This window comes from Pinus tabuliformis, chromosome 1_1 (assembly GCF_031772625.1).
Source record: "Pinus tabuliformis cultivar Carrire ecotype Pingquan chromosome 1_1, CPIR1, whole genome shotgun sequence".
NCBI classification, from domain to species: Eukaryota; Viridiplantae; Streptophyta; class Pinopsida; order Pinales; family Pinaceae; genus Pinus; species Pinus tabuliformis.
In genome coordinates, this window is record NC_142297.1 from 767665773 (window position 1) to 767689065 (window position 23293).

The following is a 23293-nucleotide window of genomic DNA, read 5'->3' on the forward strand; positions in this document are numbered from 1 at the left end:
GTCCTCCCCCAACAATTCACAAAAGGCCAAATAGAACTCCACTGGCCACCCATCTGGACCCGGGCTCTTATCTTTCTTGAACCACTTTAGAGTTCCTTCCAATTCCTGCATAGCGACCGGTTGAGTAAGGTCCTCGAAATCCTCCTGCTCAACAAATCTAGGAAAGTGGCCAGCGAGGTTGATAATATCTGGTAGATTAATGGCTACCGGGGCAGTGAATTGCCTTTTGAAGTGTGATATACCCAATCTGGCGAGTTGTTGGTGTGTTGTAGCCCAACCATTCGGCTCACAAGGTCGTTGCCAGATGGTATTTGAGGCCTTTCTGCCATTTGCGAGGTTGTGTAAGAATTTGGTATTGCAATCACCCACTTTAAGCCAAATGGCTCTACTTCTTAACCTCCACTGTTCTTCCTTTTCTTGCAGCAACTTGATTTTTTGCTTTTACAAATTGTTCAATAGTGATTTTGAATCCTCCGATAGGAAGCCAATCCCCCTTTCATCCGTAAACTGAGCAATCTGTGCCTCCGTGTCCAAAAGAAGCTGGTCATCTCTCAGATGTTTCCTCTTTGCCCAAACCTCAATCATTTTCTTTAGTTCATTGAGTCTGTCACAAAAATCCGCTGCCTTTCTCTGTGCCCTCAGTGGGGGTTGCGATCTCCAGAAGTCTGTGACCATATTAATAAACTCAGGGTTTTGTAAATATCTAGCAAAAAATTTGTATGGGGTGCGGGGCTTCTTAATGGATCCACTGACTTGTAGAAGGATGGGTAGCTGATCTGATAGGCCACCCGAGCTGACCCATTGTCTGTACAGGGGAAGTTTTTGTATCAGGTCTTCATGAACCAGGAATCTATCCAATCTCCTTCCCAAGGCTGCCTCCCTTGTTCTCCTGTTGTGCCAGGTGGGGACTTTCTTGTTCATTGGAAAGTTGACAAGCTTGTAAGAATCTAATAACATTCTCATCTGCTCTAATATGGGATCAAGTTGAGCATGATGTCCCTAGGATTCCCCAACTCCAAGAGAGAAGTTAAAATCACCGCCCAATGTGGTGGAGCTTATGATGGGGTTGCTTCCAAAAAAATTGTGCCAGAAGGCCTGTCTGTTCAGATTCAGACCATATATATTGATAATTTTGATAGGAATCCCATGCTCACACATGAAAATGTCCATACCCAAAAATCCGCATCCGCCCCAAGAGGTTAAGAGTTTGACCTTTCTAGGGTTGATGCCAATAGCAAGGCCACCAGAGCGACCATTTGCGTCCAATCCATGAAAAATCCACCCCGGAAGAAGGGCTTGAAGGGTTCTCACAGCGTTATCCGAGGTGAAAAGTGTCTCGTGTAGAAAGAGGATGTCACCTCTGGATTCATGGGTCAATCTCTTAAGAGCCAAATGCTTTTTGGGGTTGGCTAATCCCCTGCAGTTGAAGGAGAGCCAAATCATGGGGAACCAAGGGCCGAGGGCTCAATTGCTATAAGTGCCCGCTCAATGGTGCATTGTCGTCCAAGGGCGACATATGCCACAACATTCTTAATGGCCGATTTGATCTTAGATGGACGGCCCCTTGATGGTTTATGATTAGTAGACCATCCAAGGGAAGAACCAAGACCCGGGAGCTTAGTTCGGACCCGGGGTCTAAGGTGGTAAGGGTGCAATCCAGAGCCCGTGTGGGAGGAGGAGGGATTGGGGTGAGTGGTATCCATCCTATGAGAGGAGGGAGTGGTGGAGAAGGTGGGGGGAGGAGGGGCAATGGAGCAGGGAATAGAAGGAATTGGGCCCGGGTCAATAGGTAGATGCTATAATGTGGAGTGAAAAATAGAAAACATAACATCTAATAAAATAGCAGAGGTCATGGGGTGAGATTCATTACTTGGGGCAGATGATGCATTCTCCGTTGTCTTGGATCGGGTGTGAGGTGGTTCAGACGTCGATGTAGCCTTCCTTCTATTATTAGTCTTCTTAGAGCCTCTAGGATCCGCAACTATAGGGACCTCGCTATGAATCAAATCACCTTCTCCCTGATTTTTGTCACCTCTATTTTGATCAACCGATGGCTGTTGTTTAGCACCTTTAGGATTTGCCTGAAAGAAGAGGGCAGTCATTGTACAAATGTCCCACTTTGTGGCATCTTCAACATCGAAATGGGATGCCTTACTAATCCAGTAGTTGTTTGCGCGAGAAATTTCTGCAATGCAAAGTAATTTTCTCCTACAGCCTAGCCCTGGTGTCAAGATGAACAAGGATTCTAGCCATGGTCATAATTCTGGATTGCTCATAGCATTTATCGTGTTCGAGATAGGTGCCCAACGCGTCTCCTATGCGCTTGAAAACTTGGGGTGTCCAGAATTGTATGGGCCATCCCAGAAGACGAACCCATATAGGCCCGGTGCCCAACTGTTCTCGCTCCGGATCAAACAGGGGGTCCCAACGCTTCAGAAGAATAGGCGCCAACTCAATATTCCAGAATTGGGATAGAATCCATTGAGTGTATTCTAGTCTATGAAAGTGTAGGGCAAACCATCCCCTAGCTAAGACTCTGATAGCTGGTAATTCCTTTAGTAATGATCCCCAAATCTCCGCCATCCATTACTTTAATCTTTCCACAGAGTAAGTACGACCATGAACCCAGCCGACCAGAACCTTATTAGTGGTGTCAATAGCATCTACCATTTGAACGTCCTCCCTGAATGTTAGGTTCATATCTGAGTCGATGGCCCCTAGACACCTCCCTTTTTTCTGCTTTTCTGAGCGTTTGCCGATGGGGAATTCCTTGAGAAGCTTGCGACACGGGTCCGCGGTGCTATGCTGTGCAGACCCGACCGAACGAGCAGGTAGTAGCAGGGAACTAAAGCATCCCGAGCAGATGGGGGAGCGGGGATTCAAGCTGCAAGAACCAAGTTGAATGGTGGGTCGAGAGGGACGTTGCGGGACATGGGGGTTTACCGGCGACAAGGAAATGGATGATGGGTTCGAGGGCTGAGCGGTAGGCGAGGGCGTAGGCAGGGAAAGTTGGGCAGTGGTTGGGAGAGGGGAGTCAAAAGATGGAGAAGTCTGCAGGCAGGTTCCCAGAAGATGAAGTGTGGCTGGTGAAAGAGACGGGCATTCAAGGATGGAAGGTTCGCCAAGTTGACATCCGGATGGTGCTTCTTCCCAGAGCGTGGCGGGCGGGTCGGTGTGTTGGAGGCAACTGTCAAAAATTCCTGCTCTTTTCCCCAGGGTTCCATGGCTGGTCGGTCATTGTATGCCCAAATATCCTGATCTGGCATGTGGTCCTCCTCATAGTCGACGAGGTCCTCCACCACCATAGAAACCTGACAAAATAGCAACCCCAAACTGTGTCTAATAATAATAATAAATGTATGGTTGAATTTTTTTAATTTTATTAATAAAATAAGAAATTAAAATAAAACTTTTAAATTATTTAGCTTTTTTAATTCAAGTAGTATATTGAAATGAACATAATGTATGTGTAAACATATGTTTTCTTGAATCATACAACTTATTTATTTTTAATGAAATAAATTAATAAATAAAATAATATATTATTTTAAATATTTATTATTTGGAAAAATAAAGAGAAGGAGAGAAAATGCTATACACACAAAATAAATAAAACTTGCACATTTTATTGATCATAACAGTTACAAATATATAGCACATAAATCATTGACTTCTACACATCTATTTAGCCACTACAACTCATACATAGGAAACAACAACATCTAAACTAAGTGACAACTACACATGACATGAAAGAATTACTTCCAACACCCTCTTTTAATGTTTACATGGAAAACATTGAAAAAAAAATATTACAACAACTCACACATAGGAAACAACAACATCTAGACTAAATGATAACTACAGATGACATGATAGCATTACCTCCAACACCCTCCCTCAATGTTTAAATGGAAAACATTGAAAACAAATATTACAACAAGTATGCACTTTAAAAATCCATGATCCGCTCTTTTCTTCACCACACTTTCGAGCTTCCCGCTTGATCCATTTAATACATAACTTCTTCAAACCATAGTTTATGTGCTTTGCAAAAATGATGCTTCTCAACCTCCAGAGTGCAACAAATCAATTTCGATACTGAATCATCCTATGGAATTTCCATTAGTTGTTGAATATATGGCCTTCCTCTCTATTCACTAGTTATTTTTGGATAAAATTCAAGGTACAAAATGTCTTCAACAGACAATTCTACAATTTGACATTGTAGAATTACTATGGCCTTCCTCTCTATTCACTAGTTTTCTAGGATAACATTCAAGGTACAAAATGTCTTCAAGAGGCAATTCTACAATTTGACCTTGTAAAATTACTTACACACTTATGACAAATCACACCAAATTAACTTTATTAAAAATTACTTATGACTAGTGCTCATAAAGCAAAGCAAATCACATTAATCTATTAAATAATTAACTTATTCTTTATGGTTTTACACATTTAGTCATTTCACAAATCTAAATCCAATAAAATTTACACATAATATGTGACTCTGCCCTAAAACACTAAAAAATCACTACTCACACATATAAATTTCCACCATTGTAGCTTGATGAAAGATCAAATAATAAATTAACATATGAAAATCCATTATCATAGAGGACAAAACAAACAGCAAGATGAGCCACTGAATGCACAACAACACATCATCATGTCCAACAATTGATCCATGTGGCTAGAGAAAAAGCTGGGAAATCCATTCTATTGGAATATGACTCATAATTCATTGTGCTATGAAGCAGTTTGGATCTTCCAAGATCTTCTGTAAGGACCTGTGATTCAACACATTATCACCTTGTGAAATGCAAGTGAATGACATAGGCGAAATGCGAAGAAGACAAGTCCGTGGATGAGTTTATAGGCATTGGGCGAGTTGAGGGGGCGGTCCCATGAGTTGGGCAGGCCGACCCACCTCATGGGCAAGCTGCACGAAATAAATGAGTCGGCTGGGTGAGTTGGGTGTGGGTCGGCTGGACGAGCCATCCTTTCTACCGCCCGTATATATGGTTGGACGGATGGACAAGTTGAGGCATCATTTAGCGGACAACATAGTCATACAATGAAGGTTGAGGTGTGAAGGCATAGTTTGAAAGTGCGAAGGGCCCAGGTCTTATGTGCCTGCACTTCAGGGGAGCTGCGGGTTGGTGACACGAGTTCGGGTGAGCTGCAAGTATACCATGAATGGAGGTGCGGTCGGGCAGGATCTTGAACAGATAGCTGATTGAATGAGCTCAGGTGGAGGGCCGCACGAAGGCATGCCTGCCCCTTGGTTGAATGAGTTCAGGTGGAGGGTCGTACGAAGGCGTGCCCACCCATCGATTGAACGAGTTCGGGTGGAAGGCTGCACGAAGGCGCGCTCGCCCATTGGTTGAATGAGTTTGGGTGGAGGGTCGTATGAAGGCACGCCTGCCCAGCAAGTTGGTGACTTGGGTGGAGACGAGTTGGGTGGAGGGTCGCACGAAGGCGCGCCTGCCCAACCGAGTCAAGCATGAGGTGGGTACCTGGTGAGGGCGCCTGTGCACACGAGTTGGCAAGTTGGAAAAACGACTAAGTGTGGATTGTAAGGTGACCACCGTGCAAGGTGTGCATTAGGTGGAAAACCCAGTGGCAAAGACCCAAGGTTGGAAATTTGTCTAAGTATGAAACTTGGGGTTTCCAAGGTAATACTTGTATTTTCATGAAAGTGAAAATATATTGAAATCAGGCAGACTCATATCAGGGAGTTTCCCCTCCCTTTATACTGTTGCAATTGTGTATATGTGTTAATTGTTGTGGATAATGAATGTGTATGTGTTTTCATTAGTATAAAGGCTAATCTTAATACTTGGTAAATAAAAATAAACTAAGTATTGAATGTTAAGGCATAGCCTATGAACATAAGTATTGGTGAAAAGAAAGTGTTTGGCGGTGCCGCACCTCGCTACAACTGGTTGAAAGACTACCACTAGTGTAATGGCATGACAGATGGTATCAGAGTAGCTAATTCGGGTATAGGAGTGTTGAAGCTGCTACACACCTACACTATTGTGCAGGTGGTATCAGATCTCATGGTTGGAGCTGACTATCAGAGCAAGGCTAAAGACATTGACAAGAACTTTTGCAGGAAGCTCAACAAAGTGATAGTGGAACTAGGGTATTTGCAAGTGAAGGAAGTTGATTTCACTTACAAGTGGAATCAAGAGCTAGTTTGGTTTTGCAAGGAACTTGGTGAAACTGGTGGATGGTCTATACTAGATCAAAAAGAAGGAAGCTATTGGGAGAAATGGCAGGTGAATCTCATTTGGTATCAGGTGAATCTAGCCAAAATCCAACCGAGGCTTTCATATAAAGGATATTGGAAAGAATGGAGGAATTGGAGGATTACTAGACTTCGAAAATGGCTGGGGTCACTAAGGATCAAGAAGCCAATGTGAAGATTAGGGAAGAACTCGATGAACTCTAGACTCAATATGAGTACACTGATCTCAAGTTTACACAACTTGAAGATGAAGTCAAGGAGATTGGAGAAGCAAGAGACCAAGGTTTGGCATAATTCTTGAACTTGTAGAAATCTCTTGATGAAGTGAAAGATGAGATAGCGGTGTTGAAGAAGGCTGTGAGGCATAACTTAGGTGGAGGAGCGTTGTTGGGTCCCTATAATACTAGTGATTACCCCATTACTATTGTAGTTATACCCTTTATTAATATTGTTGTGCCCCTATTGCCCCCATATTGTTATTACTGTGCCCCATAGAATCCCTCTATTGTTATTTTTGTGGCTTTATATTATTATTCTTAGGTCGGCTGGATTATATTGTGACTCCTTAGACTCGTATATATAGAAAGGAGGTTTTGTCATTTGAATCATCGAAGAATTGTTCATTTATGTAATGTAAATGAGGTTTCCCCCTCGGAGAGGCTGAATTCTAAGGCATTTATCTATCTTTTCTATCTTTTCTTGAGCTGGTTTCATAACATTTGGTATCAGAGCTTTGGATTCTAGGGTTTCGCTGCTCCAAACAGGTCATCGTGGAATTTTCGTTATAAATTTTTTCTGTGACGTTTCAGAAGTCACAAAAAAAATCCATTTGAGAAGAAATTGTGTTGAAGCTTGGCTCCAAATTTCAAATCTTTTCACGCTATATTTGTGGAGATATGATCTAAAGAAATTGGTCTTTTTGCAGACTCCTGAATTACATTCTAAACAGGTGACCTGGGGAAAATCCTCATAACCTTCTCTATGAAGATCGGATTGGAATTTCGTAAGAAGGTATAGAAAGAGGACAGGATGTAGTTTCTTTTATGCATTTTTCAGATCCATAGGTTGAAACAGTGACTTGTGGCACGTCGTACAAGTTTGATCTATTGAACTAGTCTAAAATCAAGTCACTGTGGGAGATTTCGCATAACTCTTCCTTGAAGAATCCAATTTGGGTCAGACTTATGGCACTGGAAAGAGGATGCAGAAGGCTACTACAGGTCACAATTTTAGAACTGGATGATCCGAAATTACAGAGATACATCAGATTCAATATCGGGCTTCTACAAAGAGAAAAAAGGTGTGTAGTTTTTTTTAAATTTTTGCATAAGCTTGGTTTGAAGGAATTCAAAGGGCATAGTAAAGCATTATTATCGGTAACTGATGCCCCAAGGAAAAAAATGCAAACACCTAGTAAGGAACCTGAAAGATCTAGCATGACTCGTGAAGAAGAGGAAGAAATGCTACATGATATATCAAAATTACAAGAACAAGTGCAACAAATGTCACGCTCACAAAAGCTAACAGAAGCTAAGATAAATGGCGTGGAATCTAAGATAAAGGGCATGGAAGCTAAGATGGATGATTGGAAGACAGATTTGAAGAGAGACATGGTAGATTTGAAGATAGATTTGAAGACGGACATGGACGAATTGAAGATAAATATGAATAAGTTGCTACAAGAAATGGGCACTTAGGGTGAAAGGGTACTAAAGGAAACTCATGATGAGAATAAAAGAAATGTTAATCATGATTCCATAGATGCTAATGTTGGAGGAAGTTAGGAAGTTTAATGGCAAGGATCCTGCCACATGGATATTACAAATGGAGCAATTCTTCGATCTCAATAATGTGCAAAACACACAAAAGGTACGTATGGCAACTTTATATTTGGAACCAAATCAGTTTGTATGGTATCAATGCCTTTGCTCTCGTAAACAATTTATCACTTGGGCAATTTTTACGGAAGAATTGATAGCACATTATGAGGATACAAAAAGCAACACTTTTTTTAGCCAATTGATAAGTCTCAAACAAAAGGGTTCAATAATGGAGCACATTGAGGAGTTCCAAAAATTGAACATAAGGGTAAAAGATATTCCAAAGGAGCATAGGATTGATGTGTTCATAGGGTCTTTAAAGGATAATATCCAACATGATGTTCGCCTTTGGGAACCTAATTCATTAGAGAAGGCATTTAGGTTAGCAAGAAAAAATTGAAAGCAAAATTATGGCAACTAGAAAGCATACCACTCACAACTATAAAGACAGAAGTGTTGTTGCCCCTAGTCTTCCACAACCTATAATGTTGACACCACAACAATTAGAAGAAAAAATAGCAAAAGGGCTTTGTTACAGTTGTGATAGCAAATACACTAAAGGCCATAAGTGTGCTGAGAAGAAATTATTCTACATAGATTGTGAAGAGGAAGAAGAAAGGGAGCAAGAAAGGTTAAAAGAAGAGGATATACTCTAGGAACAAAGCCTAGATGAAGAACAAATAAATCCAACAATATCTTGTAATGCATTAGCATGAATTACCACTCCTCAAACCGTCAATATAGAAGGACAAATCAAGAAGAAAAAGGTAATAGTGTTGATTGATTCAGGAAGCACCTACAATTTTATTCATTGTAAGGTAGCAAAAGAATTGAATTGCTTCCTATATCCACCACCAGAGTGTCAAGTAATGATTGCAAATAGAGGAACAATAAATTGCGCTGGAAATTGCCATAATATCAAGCTATCCATCGGATAATATGTATTTACTAGCCCAATGCTTTCTATTCCAATGGGAGGTGTTGATGTTGTACTAGGAGCCCAATGGCTACAATCCCTGGGTAGAATAGCTTTTAATTTTCAAGAACTTTTCATGAAATTTTCTACGGAAGGAAAGGAAGTTGAACTAAGGGGTACTGCAGGGAAACCAAGAAAGATAATTAGCTCTAATGGTATGATAAAGCTTCTAAAAGAGGATCAAAGAGGTGTAATTGCACAATTATGCTCACTAGATGTTTCCACATCGAAATCATCTATTTCTCCAGATCTCCAAAAAGTCCTGGACAATCATTTCAAGGTATTTGAGACTCCCAAAGATCTCCCACCTATGCGTGATCATGATCATGATATTCATCTGATTCTAGAAAGTGTTCCTCCAAACATCAGGCCATACAGATATCCCTATGTCCAAAAGAGTGAAATTGAACGTATGGATGCAGAAATGCTAGAGGCTAGTATAATTCAACCGATTCAAAGTTCTTTCTCTGCTCCAGTAGTGTTGTTGCACAAGAAGGATGGATCATGGCGCACGTGTCTGGATTATAGGGAGCTCAACAAGTTCACTATTAAAGATAAGTTCCCCATTCCTGTCATTGATGAATTACTGGATGAATTGCATGGACCAATTTACTTCACCAAGTTGGATCTTCATTCAGGATATCATCAAATCAGAATGAAGATTGAAGACATTCCGAAAACAACATTTAGAACTCATGAGGGTCATTATGAATTTTTGGTCATGCCTTTTGGCCTTACCAATGCACCTTCAACATTTCAAGGTTTGATGAATTCAATTTTCAACCATTCCTTAGAAAATTTGTGTTAGTATTTTTTGATGATATACTAATCTATAGCAAGTCTTGGAAGGATCATGTTGAACATGTTGACAGGGTGCTACAACTATTGAAGGAGAAACAATTATATGAAAAAAGATCCAAATGTTTCTTTGGAGTCCAAGAGGTGGAATATTTGGGTCATATTGTATCTCATGAAGGAGTTAAGGTAGACCCTAGCAAAATTAAAGACATTAAGGAATGGAAAATCCCCACATCCATAAAGCATCTGCGAGGATTCCTTGGGTTGACAGGGTATTATCGCAAGTTTGTTAAGGATTATGGGAGAATAGCAGCACCTCTAACAACATTATTGAAGAAAGATGCATTTTCATGGACTCCGGAAGAAACAAAGGCCTTTAAACATCTTAAAGAGGCAATGTGCCAAGCACCGGTCTTAGCTACACCGGACTTCATGAAAACCTTTTGGTCATGCCTTTTGGCCTTACCAATGCACCTTCAACATTTCAAGGTTTGATGAATTCAATTTTCAAACCATTCCTTAGAAAATTTGTGTTAGTATTTTTTGATGATATACTAATCTACAACAAGTCTTGGAAGGATCATGTTGAACATGTTGACAGGGTGCTACAACTATTGAAGGAGAAACAATTATATGAAAACAGATCCAAATGTTTCTTTGGAGTCCAGGAGGTGGAATATTTGGGTCATATTGTATCTCATGAAGGAGTTAAGGTAGACCATAGCAAAATTAAAGCCATTAAGGAATGGAAAATCCCCACATCCATAAAGCATCTGTGAGGATTTCTCGGGTTGACAGGGTATTATCACAAGTTTTTGAAGGATTATGGGAGAATAGCAGCACCTCTAACAACATTATTGAAGAAAGATGCATTTTCATGGACTCCATAAGCAACAAAGGCCTTTGAACATCTTAAAGAGGCAATGTGCCAAGCACCAGTCTTAGCTACACCGGACTTCACAAAAACCTGTATTGTGGAATGTGATGCTTCAGGAAATGGAATTGGTGTTGTTCTAATGAAAGATGAAAGACCCATTGCTTTTGAAAGTCATCCAATCAAAGGAAAGTTTTTAAGAAAAGCTATTTATGAGAAGGAAATGTTGGCAATACTCCATGCATTTAAGAAATGGTGACCCTACCTAATGGGAAGACACTTCAAGGTAAAAACGGATCATGACAGCCTTAAATACTTTTTAGAACAAAGATTATCCTCTAAAGAGCAACAAAAGTGGGTCACAAAGATGTTGGGTTATGACTTTGAAATCATCTACAAAAAAGGGAAGCCAAATGTGGTGGCATATGCACTCTTAAGAAAGGATGAGGATGTGGAAGCATTGTTTGCGCGATTTCTATTATCCAACCAGATTGGATAAACGAAGCAAGGGAGGAATGGAAGAATGACAAAGAAGTGTGGGAACTTATTTGAAAGTTACAACAAGATTCCAGTACGTCTGATACATTTAGCTGGCAAAATGATTCATTATGGTACACAGATCACTTATACCTCTGTAAGAATTCCCATCTAAAACAAAATATTCTTATGGAATTGCACACTTCTCCCTTAGGAGGGCACTCAGGATTTTTAAAAACTTACCACAGGGTTACGAAGGTATTTTTTTGGGATGGCCTTAAATCAGATATTCAAAATTTTGTGGCCGAATGTTTGGTTTCCCAACAAAATAAAGTTGAAGCAATTAAGACACTGGGTTTATTACAACCTTTATCCATTCCAAGCCAACGTTGGGAGGAGGTTTCGATGGATTTTATAACAAGTTTACCCAAGTCTGATGGAAAGAGTGTCATCATGGTGGTAGTTGACAGACTTACCAGGTATGCACACTTTTGTGCATTATCACATCCATTTAAAGCCAGTGCAGTTTCTACTGCATTTATGGAAACCATTCAAAAGCTACATGGAAACCCAAAGATTATTGTAAGTGACAGAGATCCCATATTCACTAGAAATTTTTGGACAGAATTATTTTCTTGTCTCGATACTCAGTTAGCTCATAGCTCATCTTATCATCCTCAATCTGATGGGAAAAATTAGAGATAGTAAACAAATGTTTGGAAGGATATCTTCGTTACTTTGTATCTGATAAACAAACACAATGGGTCAAATGGTTGCCTCTGGCTAAATGGTGGTATAACACTTCCTTCCATACAGCAACAAAAGTGACCCCATTTATGGCACTTTATGGGTATCAACCACCATCCATCACATCATATTTAAGAGAAAATTCTAAGGTTCAGGCAATGGAACATCACATCGAACATCAACAACAAGTCCTCCAACTGTTAAAGGATAGCCTCGTGTTGGCACAAAATATAATGAAACAACAAATAGATCAACATTGCAGTGAAAGAAGTTTTGATGTAGGTGATTGGGTATTCCTACGGCTACAACCATATAAGCAAATGTCCCTCAAGCAAGCTAAGAAGGATAATAAATTATCGCCAAAGTATTATGGTCCGTACAAGGTGTTGCTAAAGATTGGTACTATGGCATACAAATTGGAGCTTCCTGCAGCTTCTCGATTGCACCCAGTTTTCCATGTTTCATGTTTAAAGAACGCTATAGGCGACAAGCTCCCAGTTCAAACAATATTGCCTGAACTTGACGAGGAAGGAAAAATCATATTGGAACCGGAAGCAGTCACAGAAGAAAGAACTCAACAGCTACGAAATCGTTTAGTTTCAAAGTATCTTATCAAGTGGAAGAACTTATCCGCTAAAGATTCCACATGGGAGGATGAGAATTTTATGCAGAAGTATCCAGAACTACTCAAGCGTCGAGGACAACACTTTTTTGAAGGAGAGGGGCATGTTGGGTCCCTATAATACTAGTGATTACCCCATTACTATTGTAGTTATACCCCTTATTAATATTGTTGTGCCCCTATTGCCCCCATATTCTTATTACTATGCCCCATAGAATCCCTCTATTGTTATTTTTGTGGTTTTATATTATTATTGTTAGGTCGGCTGGATTATATTGTGACTCCTTAGACTCCTATATATAGAAAGGAGGATTTTTCATTTGAATCATCGAAGAATTGTTCATTTATGTAATGTAAAGGAGGTTGCCCCCTCGAAGAGGCTAAATTCTAAGGCGTTGATCTATCTTTTCTATCTTTTCTTGAGCTGGTTTCATAAGAAGCCTCTCATGTGAAAATCAAGGAACCAGAATCTTATGATGGTACAAGAAGTGTGAATACTCTTGGTAACTTTCTCTGGGATATGGAGCAATACTTGGAACACTTATGTTTATCTGATGATGAGACAAAGGTGAAAGTAGCTGCTCATTTCTTGAAGAAGAATGCTAAGATGTGGTGGTGAAGGAGAATCGATTAGATTTCCAATGGTAGTGCTAATGACATAACTTCGTGGGATGACATGAAGAAGGATTTGCAAACCCACTTCAGTCCTCAGGATGAAACATGGGAAGCAAGGATGAAGATCAAGTTTATCAAGAAGACAGGGAAGCTACAGACATATCAGTGGGAGTTTTCAAGTGCAGTTCTGGAACTTCCTAACATGGCATAAAGGGACAAGGTGTTCAACTTCATTATTGGACTGAAACCTTAGGCACACAATGAAGTGAAGAGGCAAAAGATTAAGACACTTGACGAAGCTTTTGATGTTGTGGATCAACTGGTGGAGCATTATGACAAAACTTCTGATGAGAAAAAGAAGAAGTTTGATAAGCCAAAAGAGAAGAAGAAATATGATGCTTCGAAATCGGATGAGAAGACGAAGATGAAGAAAGCATTGAAGTGTTGGATATGTGCTAAACCACATACAGTGAAGAATTGTCCTTCAAGACCGAAAGTGGCTACTATTACATAGTCTAATATGAATAAAGAAGAAGTTTTTGTGGGGATGATGTAGATACTTGGAGCTGCAGCTGCTACGGAAGTGGTCTCTCGAAGGGATCCAGAAAGGAACAACTTGGAGTATGTTCGGATGAAGATTGGGGGTGCTGATGTGCTCACTATGGTGGATAGTGGGGATACTCACAACTTCATGAGTGAAGATGTTGCGAGAAGGATTGGGCTGAAGTTTGTACCTGTGAAGGCACAAATGAAGGCAGTGAATTCTCCTCTTGATTTTGTGCTTGGTGTAGCTAGAAGAGTGGATGCAACACTTGGTGCGTGGATCGAGAAAGTCGACTTCATTATAGTGCAGATTGATGACTATGAAGCTATGCTGGGAATGGAATTCTTGAAACAATATGATGCGATGATTGTTCCACATTTGAAGGATCTGTACATTTACAATGCAAGGGAAGATGTACCCATTGGTGTTCCAACCATTGGTGTGACAAGGCCTGATTGTAAACTGGCAGTGATGTAGATGGAGGATGAGAAACGCATGGATGATGTGTGTAAGTGATTGTCTACTGTTGAGGCAAAGCTTGTTGAGATTGCGACAAGATGATGGAGCTTAGTGAAAAGAGTCGCCTTCACTAAGTGGGCCCGCAGGCTATTTTTGGCGCAAGTCTATTTTTAGACTATGTCTATTTTTAGACATATGGATCATGTCTATGTTTATGGATGATTGATCAAGTTGGGAAAAATAGATGGACTTCTATTTTTGATGAAAGTGTGAGTGATCACAGTGTGAGTGATCAAGTCTATTTTTAGACTGGCTGTCAAAAATAGAAAAGTCAAATATTATTATCTCACAATAATATTTGGACTATAAACTTAATCTTATTCTCTTGGAGCACTTCAGTTTGAGCTACGGAAGTGGCACATGCAGCTGTCAGAAGGAAATTCGTTTTTCTTATGAGTCAGTTGAGTTGTTGCATGCATGACTTTAGTTAGAACTCAAGTGAGTTGAGTTTAGTGGACTGGAGGTACAGTTGATGGAGTTGTGTTCAGTTTAACTTAGTTAAACTGGTTGTAGTTAGTCTAACTGCAGATAGACTAATGATGAGTTGTTAAACTAATTATTAACTCATAATACAACTAAAGAATACATCAGTTAACTCAGTTGCATGTCAGTGCATGTTCAGTTCAACAGGGACAGGTGGTAGAGAATCAGATTGCTATCAGTTGTGACTATAGTTGTGCACCAGATCTTGCACAATCAAGGGATTGAGTATGCCAATGAGTTTTCTCACATATTTGGCCCGCATTTTAGCCTTTTCTCACGCCCACAAAGAGTGAGTGACTATTTTGCAGGTGAAAATCGAGTTTGGGAAGCTATTCTCATCAGTTCTTGAGCAGGTATTGAGCAGTGTAGGCAGGAAAGCAGTGGAAGAGATTTGGAGATCAGATCTGAGCTGTATTGTGTGTAACAGAGGTGGAGATACTTGTGAGAAGTATTATGCTGTGTAATGTTACATGACTCAATCATTAATATACAGATAGTGTGGGGTTTTTAGTGAGATGCTTTCCCCGTGATACATACTGTGTTAATGTGTGAATGCTCTTGATGTTTTATTGTTATTGATGCTGCTATATTCTTGATCAACGTAGAGGAGATTATGTATTATACATGTTCCGCTTAAATTGTATGATCAGGATAATCTCTGTTGAATATGTGTTAAATTATTCAAAATTTCTACATGGTATCAAAGCTAGATAATTGTAGGAAAAAATTCTACATGGTATCGGAGCAGCCTGATTTGTAGAAGAGATTTTTACAGGATATCAAGCGAGGGTTCATCGGAAGCAGTTGAGTTGGTTGCTGGTGGAATTCGAATTTGCAGTAGTGTTGTTGAAATGTCTTTCAACGGATTGCAAATGTTATTCCAAAGCAAGAGCGACCTGGCGCTCAAGGATAAACTCAGTAACAATAAAGGTGAGAATGGATCTTCATCAAAGGTATCTGATGAAGAGAATTGTGCTTTGGCTGCCAAAGCAAAGAAAGGGAAGAGCAAGAAAGCTTCTCAGTCTGGTGCGAAAGGCAAGAAGCAGGATATGTCCAAGGTGAAGTGTTTTCACTGTCACCAGCATGGACACTATGCCACAAATTGTCCGCAGAAGAAGAAGAACAAGCAAGCTGCTGGATCTGCAAGGGGAGAGGCTTTAGCTTCTCAGTTTGAGCTTGATTTTTCATTGATCGCATGCTTGGTTTCAAGTGTGATGGGATCAGTGTGGTTTCTGGACAGTGGTGCGTCTTTTCACATGACGGGAGATAGAGATTTGTTCTCTGATCTGGAGGACAAAGATCTTGGAGTGCACATTGAGATGGGCGATGATGGTAGATACAGTGCGACCGGTATCGGTACCATTTCCTTTGAGAGGGAGTCTGGTAAACCCTTTGTATTGAAGGAAGTCATGCATGTTCCAGGATTGAAGAAGAATCTCATCTCAGTGGCGATGTTAGAAGACAAAGGGTATGATGTTGTTTTCAGCGAGGGAAAGGCCTTCCTGCGCAGCAAGACAACTGGTGAGACCCGGAAGATAGGGGTTCGAGTGAGGAACCTTTATCAGTTGCATGTAGATGGATGCGCAGCAATGGCAGGCAAGGCAGAAGGATTGGTGAGCCGGGATGATGGCGAGTTGTGGCACAGGAGATTGGGTCACCTTCACCATGGAGCCTTGAAGATACTGCAGCAGATCACTACAGGGCTTCCTAAAGGCACACTTGCGCAGTCAGATCAATGCAAGGGGTGTACTTTGGGGAAGTTTGTGAAGGCCACCTTTCACGAGAAGGATAGTCGCGCCACGACGATCCTTGAGAGAATTCACACAGACGTGTGTGGACCTTTCTCAGTTTCTTCGACAGCAAAACACAGGTATTATGTGATTTTTGTTGATGATTTCTCTCGTAAGTGCTGGATCTTCTTCATGCAGAAGAAGAGTGAGACATATTCAAAGTTCTGTGAATTCAAAGCACTGGTCGAGAAGGAGTCGGGGAAGAAGGTGAAGGCTCTTAGGAGCGATAATGGTGGTGAATACATCTCGGACAAGTTCAAGGATTTCTGCAAGGCAGAAGGGATTCGTAGAGAGCTCATAGCTCCCCATAACCCACAGCAGAACGGGGTAGCTGAGCGGAAGAACAGAACGATTGTGGGTGCTGCACGGGCAATGTTGCATGATCAGGGCCTACCCCTTCACTTGTGGGCGGAAGCATGCAATACAGCAGTTTATGTGCAGAACCGTTGTCCTCATAGGATACTTGGCATGAGTACACCCGAGGAGGCTTATTCTGGTAAGAAGCCCGATCTTTCTCATTTGAGGATTTTTGGTGCTAATGTTTACATGCATGTGACGAAGGATGCCAGAAAGAAGTTGGAGCCGACTGCAGAGGTTGGGATATTTGTGGGGTACACTGATACGCCCCACAACTATCGTGTGTATTTGCCAGACAGTGGTAAAACTGTTGTGCGACGGGATATAAAATTTCAGGAGGAGAAAGCCATGAAGTGTTCGCTTGAGAGGGAGCTACACTTGCATGCAGATGAGGAGCTATTAGTTCCTAAGGATGAGCTTCAGGACGTGGATCAGCCACAGGACGAGGTTCATGGAGTGGAAGAGACCACTCATGCAGCGCCAACCATCAGAGGGCGAAAGCGCTTGACAGAAGCTGAGCGACTGGCTCAAGATGCAGAGAAAGTTGTAGGACCACCTACAGCCCAATGCAGGCAGAGACAGTCACCTGATCGGTACACTGGATACATGGCTCTTATGAGCAAGTGTGTTGTGACTGAGCCATCCTCTTTCGAGGAAGCTGTGGAGGATCCCGCATGGGTAGACGCCATGGTGGAAGAGTATGATTCTATTGTCAGAAACAGTGCATGGGAGATTGTTCCTAGACCAGAAGGGAAATCAGTGGTGGGTTCGAGATGGATCTACAAAGTTAAGCAGGCAGCTGACGGGAGTGTGGAGAAGTACAAGGCAAGATTTGTTGCCCGAGGCTTTTCACAGATTGAGGGGATCGATTATGAGGAGACCTTTGCACCTGTCGCAAGGTATTCTTCCATACGGACGATTCTTGCTCTCTCAGCGCAGATGGGATGGCACATTCATCAGATGGATGTGAAGACTGCGTTCCTCAATGGAGTCATTGAGGAGGAGGTGTACATTGAGCAACCCGAAGGCTTTGAAGTCTTCAGCAGCGAGTCGCATGTGTACAGGCTCAAGAGAGCGCTGTATGGGTTGAAGCAAGCACCACGTGCTTGGTACACACGGATAGACAGCTATTTCACAGGACTTGGATTCTCCAAGAGCGAGGCGGATCCGAACCTATACCAGATTGTGGTGGAGGGTAAGTTGCTTATCATTGTACTGTATGTTGATGATTTGATTCTAACGGGTGATGAGCTGTTGATACTGTCATGCAAGAAGGATCTTGCTACAGAGTTTGAGATGAAGGATTTGGGCCTCCTTCACTATTTCCTAGGATTGGAAATATGGCAGCGCAGTGGTGGACTGTTTGTTTCTCAGGGCAAGTATGCTCGGGAGATACTGGAGAAGTTCAACATGCATGGCTGCAAGCCTGTTGATACTCCTCTTCCTGGAGGTTGGAGGAAGGAGGATGCCACTTCGGGAGAAGAAGTGGATGCCACTGTTTATCGACAGTTGGTGGGGTCGCTGATGTATTTGGTCAATACACGACCTGATATATGCTATGCAGTTAACCAGCTTTCACAAGCTATGGTTAAGCCTACCAAGCTCTTCTGGAAGGCGGGCAAGCATGTATTGAGCCACTTGAGAGGCACATCGGGATATGGATCTTGGTACAGACAGGAGGATGAGGTGAAGCTATGTGGCTTCACGAATGTAGATTGGGCAGGGAGCCCAACGGCCAGAAAGAGCACATCAGGAGGGGTCTTCAGTATCGGATCGACAGTAGTTTCTTGGTACAGCAGGAAGCAGAGATCTGTGTGGATGAGGATGATCTTGGTCGGGTTTTTCGGGTCCAAGCACATCAGGTACCATCATATCAGAGATTGTGTGCAACGGAGGATCATGTTACTTTCGTACATTCCAACGAAGGATCAGGATGCTGATATTCTGACGAAGGCTCTCACCAGGAGCAAATTCGAGTACCACCGAGGCAGGATAGGGGTTGCTGATAATCCATATCTTGTCGAGAGGGAGTGTTGAGATTGCAACAAGATGATGGAGCTTAGTGAAAAGAGTCGCCTTCACTAAGTGGGCCCGCAGGCTATTTTTGGCGCAAGTCTATTTTTAGACTATGTCTATTTTTAGACATATGGATCATGTATATGTTTATGGATGATTGATCAAGTTGGGAAAAATAGATGGACTTCTATTTTTGATGAAAGTGTGAGTGATCAAGTCTATTTTTAGACTGGCTGTTAAAAATAGAAAAGTCAAATATTATTATCTCACAATAATATTTGGACTATAAACTTAATCTTATTCTCTTGGAGCACTTCAGTTTGAGCTACGGAAGTGGCACATGCAGCTGTCAGAAGGAAATTCGTTTTTCTTATGAGTCAGTTGAGTTGTTGCATGCATGACTTCAGTTAGAACTCAAGTGAGTTGAGTTTAGTGGACTGGAGGTACAGTTGATGGAGTTGTGTTCAGTTTAACTTAGTTAAACTGGTTGTAGTTAGTCTAACTGCAGATAGACTAATGATGAGTTGTTAAACTAATTATTAACTCATAATACAACTAAAGAATACATCAGTTAACTCAGTTGCATGTCAGTGCATGTTCAGTTCAACAGGGACAGGTGGTAGAGAATCAGATTGCTATCAGTTGTGACTATAGTTGTGCACCAGATCTTGCACAATCAAGGGATTGAGTATGCCAATGAGTTTGCTCACGTATTTGGCCCGCATTTTAGCCTTTGCTCACGTCCACAAAGAGTGAGTGACTATTTTGCAGGTGAAAATCGAGTTTGGGAAGCTATTCTCATCAGTTCTTGAGCAGGTATTGAGCAGTGGAGGCAGGCAAGCAGTGGAAGAGATTTGGAGATCAGATCTGAGCTGTATTGTGTGTAACAGAGGTGGAGATACTTGTGAGAAGTATTATGCTGTGTAATGTTACATGACTCAATCATTAATATACAGATAGTGTGGGGTTTTTAGCGAGATGCTTTCCCCGTGATACATACTGTGTTAATGTGTGAATGCTCTTGATGTTTTATTGTTATTGATGCTGCTATATTCTTGATCAACGTAGAGGAGATTATGTATTATACATGTTCCGCTTAAATTGTATGATTAGGATAATCTCTGTTGAATATGTGTTAAATTATTCAAAATTTCTACAAAGCTTACTAAACAGTCATTGGTTATGAGGACGCTATCTAACAGTATCTTGGATTTGTTAAGAAGGCTAGAAGAGGTTGAGGATGATGATGATGACGATGTTTGTGTCAGGCCCAATGTCCGTGAGGAGGATTGGGTTGCATATTTGCAGAGGATGGAGATGGAGGATCCTGATAGATGGATTGAGCTTATTAGTGAGGGTGAGCCTTCAGGCTCTACTCCCTCTAAATCTTCTTAGATGACAGAGAAGATGGGGCTCATGGTTAGCTGCTCATGGTAGTGAGTCCTTGAAACAGGTTAAGCAGGTATGACAGGTGATGCAGGAATGGCTTGGCATTAGCATCATGACATGTTGCAGATGGGATGGAGTTTCTATGGACTTGAGCATGGGAGATATTCGTGGTGAGTCCAGGATGTGGCAGAGTCTGAGAAAAGGCTGGTATAGACATAAGGATGTGCATTATTATGATTTGAGCGTGACAATTGGACTGATCACCCAACTAGTTTGAGTCATGAGGACTAGTAGTGTACCAGAGAGATATTAGCATTATGTTGGAGTATCTGATGACAGTTCACAAGATGGTATGACAAATGGTGGAGATAGTTTTTTTGCATATGTTGCAAGGACGTTTGCAGTATATGGACTAGTTGATATTATGGACTAGGGATGAGACAATTATCTTGGATGAGATGATGATCTTGGTGGGAGATAGTCACTGGGATGGTATATTGTCGAGGATGACAATGACTTCAGGTGGAGGAGGATGTAAGGACCTACAGTCTGAGGCATTATCACCGTGCATAGTGCAAGTGAATGGCATAGGCAAAATTTGAAGAAGACAAGTCTGTGGACGAGTTTATAGGCATTGCGCGAGTTGAGGGGGTGTTCCCATGAGTTGGGTGGGCCGACCCACCTCGTGGGAAAGTTGCACGAAATAAATGAGTTGGCTGGACGAGCCATCCGTGCTATCGCTTGTATATATGGTTGGATGAACAGACGAGTTGAGGCATTATTCGGTAGATAACACAGTCATACGACGAAGGTTGAGGCACGAAGGCACAATTCGAAAATGTGAAGGGCGCAGCTCTTATGTGCCTGCACTTTGGGCGAGCTATGGGTTGGTGACACGAGTTCAGGTGAGTTGCAAGTATACCATGAACGGAGGCGTAGTCGGGTAGGAACTTGAATGGATAGCCAGTTGAACGAGCTTGGGTGGAGGGCCGCATGAAGGTGCACCCACCCATTGGTTGAACGAGTCGGTTGAATGAGTTTAGGTGGAAGGCCGCATGAAGGTGTGCCCACTCGACAAGTTAGTGACTCAGGTGGAGACGAGTTGGGTGGAGGGTTACACGAAGGCGCGCCCGCCCAACCGAGTCGAGCATGAGCCAGGTACCCAGTGAGGGCTCCCATGAACATGAGTTGGCAAGTTGGAAAAGTCACTAAGTGTCGATTGTAAGGTGACCATTGTGTAAGGTGTGCATGAGGTGGAAAACCCGGTGGCAAAGACACAAGGTTGGAAATTTGTCTAAGTATGAAACTTGGTGTTTTCAAGGTAATACTTGAATTTTTATGAAAGTGAAAATATATTGAAATCTGGCAGACTCATATCAAGGAGTTTCTCCTCCCTTTATACTGTTGCAATTGTGGATATGTGTTACTTACTATGGATAATGAATGTGTATGGGTGTTCATTAGTATAAAGGCTAATCTTAATACTTGGTAAAGAAAATTAAACTAAGTATCGAATGTTAAGGTGTAGTCCATAAACATAAGTATTGGTGAAAAGAAAGTGTTCGGTGGTGCCGCACCTCGCTACAAGTAGTTGAAAGACTACCGCTAGTGTAAGGCCGTGACATCTTTTATGCCATCAGCAACCAGCAAAATGAGATCTAATGTAGAGAACTTATTCTATTTGACCAAACCACCATCAAGCATCTGATTGATATGTCAACTGATGCACATAGTATGCCTGTAATCAAGATTCGATCTTGCTACTTCCTTTTTCTGCTGGCCCTCTTGAACTTTCGATAAATTAAACAACGTGACAAGACTAAATGACAATCTAATATTTGTAATTAGTTTTTAATTTTTTAATTATTTTTATAATTTAATATAAAAAATATAACTACTTTCATGTTTAATATGAAATTCATAATAATGTAATCAATACTTAATTAATTATTTAATTTTTCATATATATATAGATCTAGAAATGTCTCTAATATTTCCTTTCTGATTGGCTTTCCTCCAAAAGTTGAGTTGGTAATTATATGTTTGGATGGCCTTCTTAGTGAAGGACCTTGATTTTCTTTTCCTTCTAAGGATTTTTTGTGGAATTTCTCATTATTCCAGTTCTTCTTGGTGCACATGTGAGGGTTAAGCACACTGAAGGGTTTAACACATAGGTATCTTGACATTCTTTTCTCATTCGTATAATATTTTTCCCTGACAATTCTTATGCCCAAAATTTCTAACATCATCTTTCCTACATTTTATTGTAGATTCGTACTTGGTTGATTTGGATTCTTTGGTCTTATATTTTTAACTATGTGATTCCCAAGTACATAGGTTTTTCTAACTGTTGTCACTTTTTCTTATCTGCAGGGTTATATTTAGTTTCTTAAGAGATTACTTACAGATTAGAATGGAGATGCTCAAACTGCCATTTTCTTCATGCTTTTGGCTTTCATAGTCTGGAAATAGAAATTTTCAGTGTTTTCTATCCCCAATGTGTAGTTGACTTCTCATTTACATTCATATTGTATGTGACATCGGGTTATTATCTTTCTCTGTAATTTTTTATTTAGTCCTTGTGTAAATTTGTATTTAATCCTCGAGCCTCCCTTTCCATTATATTTCCTTAGCTGCCTATATAGTTAATGTATTTTGTTAAGGCACATAATAACAATGATTTTGCTTCCCAAGGAACTTTGGGTATTCAAGCATGTAAAACTCTATTGTTTCTTTAACTTTGTTATTTGGCTTTACTACATAGCATACTTCAACTTTGATTATCGGTTTACTTTTCCAATGCATGCATGAGTATTTTGATAAATCTTGACCTTTTTTCTTCTGAAGAGTGTTTATTACTATTTTCTTCTAAATCTATTCTTAATATAAACTGTATTGATTCTATTTCCTTCTCATGATTCTAGAGGCAGGATTTCGGCTTAGATTTGTATTGTTTCACATATGAGGCACACACATACATGTATAGTTTGCTAGCACTCTTTGTTAC